The sequence below is a fragment of the Nicotiana tomentosiformis genome, chromosome 8, assembly GCF_000390325.3.
Source record: "Nicotiana tomentosiformis chromosome 8, ASM39032v3, whole genome shotgun sequence".
In the NCBI taxonomy this organism is placed as follows: Eukaryota; Viridiplantae; Streptophyta; class Magnoliopsida; order Solanales; family Solanaceae; genus Nicotiana; species Nicotiana tomentosiformis.
Window position 1 is genome coordinate 8,892,115 of NC_090819.1, and position 9,012 is coordinate 8,901,126.

Consider the following 9,012-nt stretch of genomic DNA (forward strand, 5'->3'; position numbering starts at 1 on the left):
TGGCCAGCCTCTCCGATATCACAGGTTTATGAAAAATGCTCCTCAGGGGAAAGGTTGTGATGACCAAGATGGGGTGGCACTGGAAATAGGGTCTAAGCTTTCGTGAAGCTACGACCAAGGCCAGAGCCAATTTCTTGAGGTGCGGGTACCTCGTCTCGGTGTCGACGAGTGTTTTGCTAATGTAATATATGGGAGGTTGCGTACTTTTGTTTTCGCAGATCAAGATTGCGCTTACTACTACTTCAGAGATGGCTAGATAGATGAGGAGTTGCTCCCCAGGTTCGGGTTTTGAAAGCAGGGGTGGTGATGATAGGTATGCCTTCAGTTCTCACAAAGCCTGGACGCACTCGGGAGTCCATTTGAGGTAGTTGTCCTTTTTGAGAACACTAAGTGAAATCTATCAGATGACTGCGAGATGAATCTTGATATGGTGGGGATTCGCCCAGTCAATCTTTGAACTTGTTTCTTGGTAGTCAAGAGCTTCGGTATCCCTTCGATAGCTTAGATTTGGTATGGGTTGACCTCGATCCCTCGCTGCGATACCAAAAAACCCAAGAACTTTCCCGAGGCTACGCCAAACATGCATTTCTCTTTGGTATGTAGCCCCCGCGTTCTTCATCCCAAATGGCATAACCCTATAACAATACGTTCCTTGGTGGGTTATGAACGTGATCTTCTCCTGGTCTTCTTCCTCCACAAGAATTTGGTTATAGCTTGAGTAAGCGTCCAAGAAACTCAATAGTTCGTGCCCGACTGTTGCGTCGATGAGTTGGTCGATGTAGGGTAATGGGAGCGAATCCTTCGGACATGCTTTGCTAAAGTCTATGAAATCCACGCATATCCTCCATATCCCGTTTTTCTTTTTGACCATTACTACGTTGGCAATCCACTTAGGCCTCATTTGTTTTTTTACGATTAAGACGTCTGAAGCTGAATACATGCTGAATATCAAGACGTGTATTAAGACTAAGACATCTGAATCTGAATACACATCTGAATATTAAGATGTGTATTAGGATATGAATACTAAATGATTAAGACTGTTTGTTTTTTTAACATCTAAATATATAAAATTTATCTTTATTTAAAAATTAATAAATGTAAAATTCAAATAAAATACTAATTATTCAAATATTCTGTCAATATCTATATATGGTAGTTGGTGGCAGTGGGTGGCTGACAAAGGTGCTTGTTAGTGCTGACCAAAGACGGTGGTTGGTGGTGGTTTTGGTTGATGGTGGTGGTTCTGGGTAATGGCTAGTGGTGATTGGCAGCTATGATGATTATGGTTGAGAATGGTGGCGGTGGGTGGTGATAGTTAATAATGATGGGTGATGGTGGTGATGGTAGTGATTGAGGAAGGTGATAATGGGTGGTGGTAGCTAGTTTATAATGGTGGGCGGTGTCGGCTGTTGATACCCAATTTTGCCCTTATATTTTTTCAAGTAGTATATATACTTTCAAAATATCATTTTGCATCATTACTCAATTTACAATAGTTATACAAGTATTTTTTATAATTGTTTTGTAATGTTTAAAGCTTTAAAACTATTTTTTTGCAGTTAAATTACTTGAATATGTATTAATTACCCCTTTAATTATTTTGTGATAATTTAATCATCCAACTGTATTATTTGCATTCACATATCTGTTTTATAATATTTTACTTCATTTTATATAATTACATTTGCACTTTTTATGCCAAATACGTAATTTTGCAATAGTAGCCTATATTTTACAATAAATTGCATTTGTCATTCTATTTAAGGTCAAAAATATTTTTTTACATTTTTCTTAATCTTAAACTATTGTTTCAAAGTATTAAGTTGCATAAATAGCATTTTTTATATTTTTATTTCACTATTTTATTAAAATTATTTCCCCTCAATCCCCAACTTCAAAATTTGGCCCAAATTATACCTTATTTCTGGACTAATTAAGGTCCAATCAAATGAGCCCAACCCCAATCTTCCCTGGCCCAAACCAAACGACCCTTTTTCTTCCAACCCGGTCGGGACCCGTTTACTCGACCTGCCCTGCTTCCCTTTAATCACGGTCGTTGATCTCAGATGATCAACGACCCAAAATAATCCCTACCTTTTCCTTATATCCCCTTACCCTAAATCCTACTCCCATTCTCACACTCCAGCCGCCCCTAAATCCTCTACTCTCATCTTCTCTGAGAAACCCTAGCCACCACCCAAAATCTTCTCTGAATCCAAATCATCCATGGATTCTTACCATGATTTACTTACCTTTTCCGGATTATACCGCTATTACTTGTGTAAATATGGTGTTACTTAGTACTTTCCCATTTTTGGCAAATACCAGTTTCTGAATCAAAGGAGATCGGATTTACTCTCCAAGATTTGGACGATATTTTGTCCGTATATGTTCATAGCAAGGCTATGAGGTTCTGATTCACCAAGATCCCCGTCCAATTTCTTATCCTAGTCAAACTAGGGTTTACCTGGTTTCTTCTCCTAATCCGATTCTAAATTGATTTTTGCATGTTCTTCTTTCCTTGTTTATGTTCGATTGACTATATTTCCTTATTTATGTGTTGATTTTTATTACTATATAAACCCCTCCCCAATTTTCCCTTTACAAACTCGAATCGCTTTAGAACTACTGTTATTCTCTCACTTTTCACCTTCTATATTATTTCTGCTCTCTTGATTGTGGCTAGCTGAAAGCCAAGGCCACCAAAATCTTCTCTATTAACCTCCAGAGTGCGAGCACTGCTTGGGCTCACTGAAGTTCCTGTGAACTCTGACATACTAGGATCTGGGATTCTCATTGTTATCTTTTTTTGCTGTCATCGCTGAGATTCTAAGTTTCTCACTCTTTTGCTCGTTTATCTTCGCAACTGGTTAGCATTCTCTTCCCTTTACAGTCTTAATTATTACTCCTATACTTATTCATGTATGTGTATTCTGCGTGCCAACACTATTTGAACTTTTATAGACAAGCATGACCTAAGCTTCTTTGTTATTTGTGAACTCCCAATGTTATATTGTTGTATGCTTTCTGTAGTTCTATTGTCTCAATGACGTTCTGTAGTTCCATGTCCTCTAATATCAGACTTGATAGGCTTCAACATATGTAGTATATTTTCACTCTATGTATTTGACTCAAATGGTTTCTGGCCTTCTTAGGTTTTGTCTGATTGGTCATGCTCATCTTAGCCTCAATGTCGTGTCCTTTGCCTGTTATGAGATCATATTCATGCCTTGGATTTCTGGAACCTTTTGTAGAAACTGCTTGTTCAAAGTGTGCTTTAATGAATCTCTTCCTACTAGATCCTTTATGTATAACCTATTGTTTCATGCAAACTGATCCTCGACTCTCCCATGTTATAACATTGTCTTAATCTCTAACCAAGCACGTTTGTCTACGATTTATAACTCTGATAATTGTGTTCCCTTACTGGGCAATCCTGCACTCTTTAGCATTGCTTCTAAGATAAATACCAATGTGTAGTTCTCTCTCATGTGTGGTCGATTGGCATGAATCCTAATGTTTGTTTGTCCTGTTAGCCTATAGTGGACATGTTCTTTTGCCTACTATGAGTTCTTTAGAATCTTTGTGCTATAGTTAATGTCCATCAGGTTAGGTTTTATGATCAACCAAGTATGTTTGCCAAATTGTGCCCACTAGCATGTTGTTATGCTATTTGCAACCACATTCTCATTAGGTTTTCATGTTAAAACCTTCATATCAAGAATGTAATCTACCTGCTTCTTGTTTATGATTATGTTAGACTATCATTTAAAGGTCCTTAGGTTGTTTCTAGATCGTGCTTTACTGAAATGGTTTACTGTCCTATGATGGTCAACCTTGTCATTATCAAACTCTATTTCTGGAATTACAAAGCATAAGCTTGCCTCATTTGTGTCTTGTGTGCCTTCCCATTTAGCATGATCTTGTTTATATGGCTTGGCTAGAGCTGTTAATGGCTACAACTCTAAGAACTAAGGGATTAAGTTGTTCTATGAGTATTGTGTCACATGCATAGCTAAATTTAGTATCCATGTGGGTAAGTAAGTTATTCATTGGACCTGGAGATGGGCCATGGTGTTGTTGGACCTGGGCACTGGATTCAAGTGCACTCTAGTTATCTTGTGAGCCTGTGGTTCTGTCCTGTTGTTTGTCCGGAGAGTAAGACTATTGAAGGCCTGGGATATTCCCGGGTTACTTTTATATTGGGCCTATAATTGCTTTGGTGGGCTTGTATTTGTTTCAGCCTGTGTTTTGTCATCTTCAAGTTTGTATTTCTTTATTCTTGGGCATGTAATAACTTGTAATAACGAACAATTAGGATTAGTGAAAATGGGGAACTTGGATACTTTATCTTTTGCATGAATGGGTAGAGATCATGCCTATAGGATCTTAATAGCTTGTTTACTCATCACGTCTCATTTTCTGAAATTATATCCACACAATGTTATGACTTGAATGGTTAGAGAGCATGCCTATAGGATCCAAACTGGACTTCTTGCACTTAGATATCATGCGTATAGGAACTCAAATACTTCACCTATTCAACCTGTCTAATGCCCGTACACTATCAGAAACATGTTTGTAAGAACCTAAGTGTTTCACTTGTTCGCATGTTTACTTCTATGCACTATTAGATAACATGCCTATAGGATACAACAATGCAATACCTTTATTTATCTAGATACCATGGCTATAGGGTCTTAACTAATTAATCAATTGCTTCATGCTGCTTTTTAATGCTTCATTTAGATAGCATGCCTATAGGGATAAAGCATTTAAAAATCAAGTCCAATTGTCAATTGTTAGAAATCCTGCCCATAGGATGTTTATTGACACTATTAATCTTGTGTTTTCAAATGACTTCACTGCCTAATTATGCGACTATTAGAGATCATGCCTATAATGTACTATCACCTGCCTAAGGTGCATATCTATAAAATCAGCATTAGTAATTCAGAATTGTGGGATTGTTTTCACAACCTTATTACACAAACGATTAGATATCATGTTTATAGGACTTGCAACGCTCTATTTGCCTATACGTTAGTCCAAAAATTACAGCAGTGCCTATATAATACTGGAATCTAGAATCACATAGAAATCATGCCTATAGGACTTAATGATTCCAACATATCTTAATGCCGCCTACTGCCTAACCAGAAATTTGTTTGCGTGCTCACCTGCTTATGTGTGGAGGTTACTTGAGCCTTTTATTGCAATTATATACAGTCTTATATGTTTTTCATGTCGCCTAGTTTTATCATTTTGAGCAACCTAAGTAAAGTCTAGAACCACCTTATAGTAGGTCCAAAGCCTCCTGGACCATAGGCATGGGACGGGTAGTGCATGCATAGGGTACGACTTAGAATTGAATTAGAATGCTTTTAAGTAAACAACTTCAACATAGTTATCGGGTAGCAGGAGATGATAGTCTGTGCCCGCTGAATAATACGAGCAACCTCTACTTTAAGGGAGTTGCGAAGTATTATTTATGTTGCACGGAGTGATCCTTTAGGCTAAAAGACTTAGGACCCCTTTTTTTTTTCATTTATGTACTTGTTATCTATACTTAGTCATTTAATATAGACCAATGTAGTTGTATCCTTTTAGTCATTATGACTTGTACCGATTCTCATATGTTTTATTAAGACTCTACAACCTCTGAACTTCCCTTTTATTTATTTTATCGCCTAGCCTAATTGTATAATCCACATGGTCTAAAGTTCGGCCGAGACCCACAGTTGTGGACCTCGAAGAGTGACTAACATCTTCTCTTTGAGGTAATTTAAGCCCTTACCCGATCTTTGGTGGCGTTGACTAGTCAAATAGAGTTATTTGCAACTAGGTTCCCTAACGCACCTTAAAAATCATTAGGTGATGACTTTTCTCTTTTAATACCTCCTTTTAAAAGAGTTGTCACATGTCGAAGCCCGCTTTTGCGAGAAAACGAGGCGCGACACTGGCTATGGTTGTTGATAGTGATAGGGTGGTAGTAGTTGGTTGTAGTAGTTGAGGTGGGTGAGTGTGTAGTTGTGGTTGAGGATGGCCTCGACCTAGTTAATTACTATGCCTCTTTTTCCTTGTCTTTTTTCTGTTGGGTTGTCGTGCTGTCTAAGGCAATGCGGTATCATTCCCATGACGTACGCTGTTCTCCGCGTATGCTGAATATTCCCCATGGTGTTGGGAATTTAATTACTTGGTATAGGCTGGAGGGGATGGCTCTCATGGGATGTATTCATGGTCGTCCCACTATGGCATTGTACGTGGTGGCCTGGTCCATGATGTGGAATGTTGTCTCTAGAGTCATGCCACCATCCAAGACGGGGAGTGTAATTTCCCCGGATGTCCGCTCAACTGCATTATTAAAACCGGTTAGCGTGATACAACGTGACACTATCTTATTCTCGAGTCTCATTTGGGTAAAGACTCGGGGATGGATAATGCATGCGCCAATTCCATCATCCACCACGATACGTTTGATATCGGTATCTAAAATGCGTAAAGTAATAACGAGGGCATCATTATGAGGAAAAGTCAAATCGTCGGCATCCAACTCATCGAAGATGATACTTTCTTCGAGTCTGCCATACCGTTCGCGGGTGATAGACCGCTTGAGCTTGTGAGTGGTGGTAAACTTCATGCCATTGATAGAGGCATCATTGCCGCCACCGATTATCATGTTGATAGTAGAGCTGGCGATGGCAGATTCGGCGGGCCTTAATGTTTACATCCTCTGGCAAAGTTAGTTCTCCCCTTATCGCTTAACAGCTCTTTGAGGTGCCCTTACCACAAAATGTTTACGACTTCTTGTTTGAGGGCGATGCAATCTTTTGTTTTGTGCCCACGTTCCTAGTGGAACTCACATAGGGCATCGGATTTCCTGGTGTTCGGGTCTGATCTCATCTTCGGCGACCACTTCACCTTTGTTCCGAGTTTCTCAAGAGCGTAAACTATTTATGTAGGTGACACACAAAAATTGTGAGCAGATAGTAAATTGTGTCCTTGGCCTAGATGGGCCTTTTTCATAGCGGGGGGAAAGGTGCGGCAACCGTCTTGATATATGGCTGGTGTCGTTCCCTGTTAGGTCGCGAAATTAGGTGATCCCTCCTCATGTTGTCTCTTCGTTCCTTTCTAGATTCGATTTGCACTGATGTTAGCCGGTGAGTTGGTCCGTTGAGTTTGTCTTCTTCTGCTTGGACCTTGGCGTAATAAGCATTGATTTCCTCCCAAGTGGTTGGGGGATATTTCATCAATCGGCTCAACAGTTTTCTAGTCGTTCTTGAACCATCTCTACTCAACCTGTTCTGGAAAGCTGTGACCGCTATCCCTTCGGATACATTCGGTAGAGTCATTCTTACTCTATTGAATCGGGCGAGGAAGTCCCTTAGTCCCTCTCCCAAGGACTGCTTGATAGAGAATATGTCGTTTACTCTTGCTTCGGCCTTCTTGGCTCCGGCATGGGCGGTTACGAACTTATCAGCCATTTCCTCGAAAGTTTCTATGGAGCGAGCTGGTAGCTGTGAATACCATGTTAATTCCCCTCCCATAAGGGTTTCGCCAAACTTCTTCAGCAAAATAAAGGACACTTGTTCCTTGGCGAGGTCGTTGCCTTTCACGGCGGTGATGTAATGAGTCACATGATCCTCAGGACCGGTTGTTCTGTCGTATATCCTGAGGTAGGGCGACATTTTGAAGGTCTTTGGTATGTCATGCGGAGCTGCGTCATTGCTATACAGTTGCTCTACGAACCTACCAGCGTCCCTTTTTGGCAACAACTTAGGAGCGCCCGGTATCTTATTGACTCGTTCTTGGTGTTCTTTCATCTGGTCTTGGAGTGCTTTGTTTTCATTCTCCATTTCTTCCATCCTCTTTTTGACGACAGCTAGGGAGATGTCACCTACACTGTTAGTAATATTGTGAGTTATATCTATCCTCGGAAGGCTTGGTCGGTTGCACTGCTCGTCTGTTTGTTGCATCATGCAGGCTCTTGCGGTTTTTGTAGTCATGCTTGGAGTGGTTTTGTTGAGGACGCTCACTAGCGTGTCGGTCAGCCATACTTGGCGGAGTTTTTTCACAGCTGGGGGCGTCCCTTCTTCTGCGGATGTAGAGGGCCCTTTTCCACTTGGTTTTGTTATGCTGCAGTAGGGGGGATGCGACCTCTCACGCCTAGGGGACGTGTTGGGCGTCACGTCCTCGCCTACTGTTTCGCAGCTCTCGTTGATAACATTCATGAGGTTGCTAGGGAAATCACTCGTTATTTTTGCTGTTTCTCCTTGGTTACCTACCATGTAGGTTATTGTGCATACAAAGAAAGGAGATCTCGGGGTTCGTGATGTTAATGACTTGCGTCAGCTGTAGATCTAGAGGAAACTAAAAATTTAACTAACAAATCCCCACAGACGGCGCCAAATTATTTGACCAAAAAATATATAGATCTTGGTTCAACTAATTAAATTTATACTAATGAGGGTGACGAGGCTAATGTGTATTGGAATTTCCTGCTCGTTCTCTGTCAAATTCTAGTATAGTTTAAGATATCGTCCTACAGAGACTGGATAATCTATTCTACAGACTTGTAATATTCTAACTACTATTTAAGAGAATCAAATTGATGAAAAGTGAGTGAGGTTTAAAACTTGTTAATTACTTAAACAAAACAAATAACTTTTGAAAGATTTATAATTTTTTAAAAAAGAGTTGGGAATCATTGAATTCACTTGATAATATTACTATAATAAAATCTCAATTTCTACATTTATTTCTTTAAAGAATAATTACTTATTTCTAATACAATTATATTTTGCTCACTAAGAAATAACTAATTAATAACACTATGTGAGAATTATGTTAATTAATCAACTTAAGACTAGTGACGTTTAAACCAAAATATTTTTCTTGCTTGAATTGTGCTAAAAGAAAGTAAGAACTTCGTGAGAATATTTTTACTAAGGATCAATAATCTTGCCTACAATAATTCCTCCGTGAGAATTACAAAATTAATATATGAAT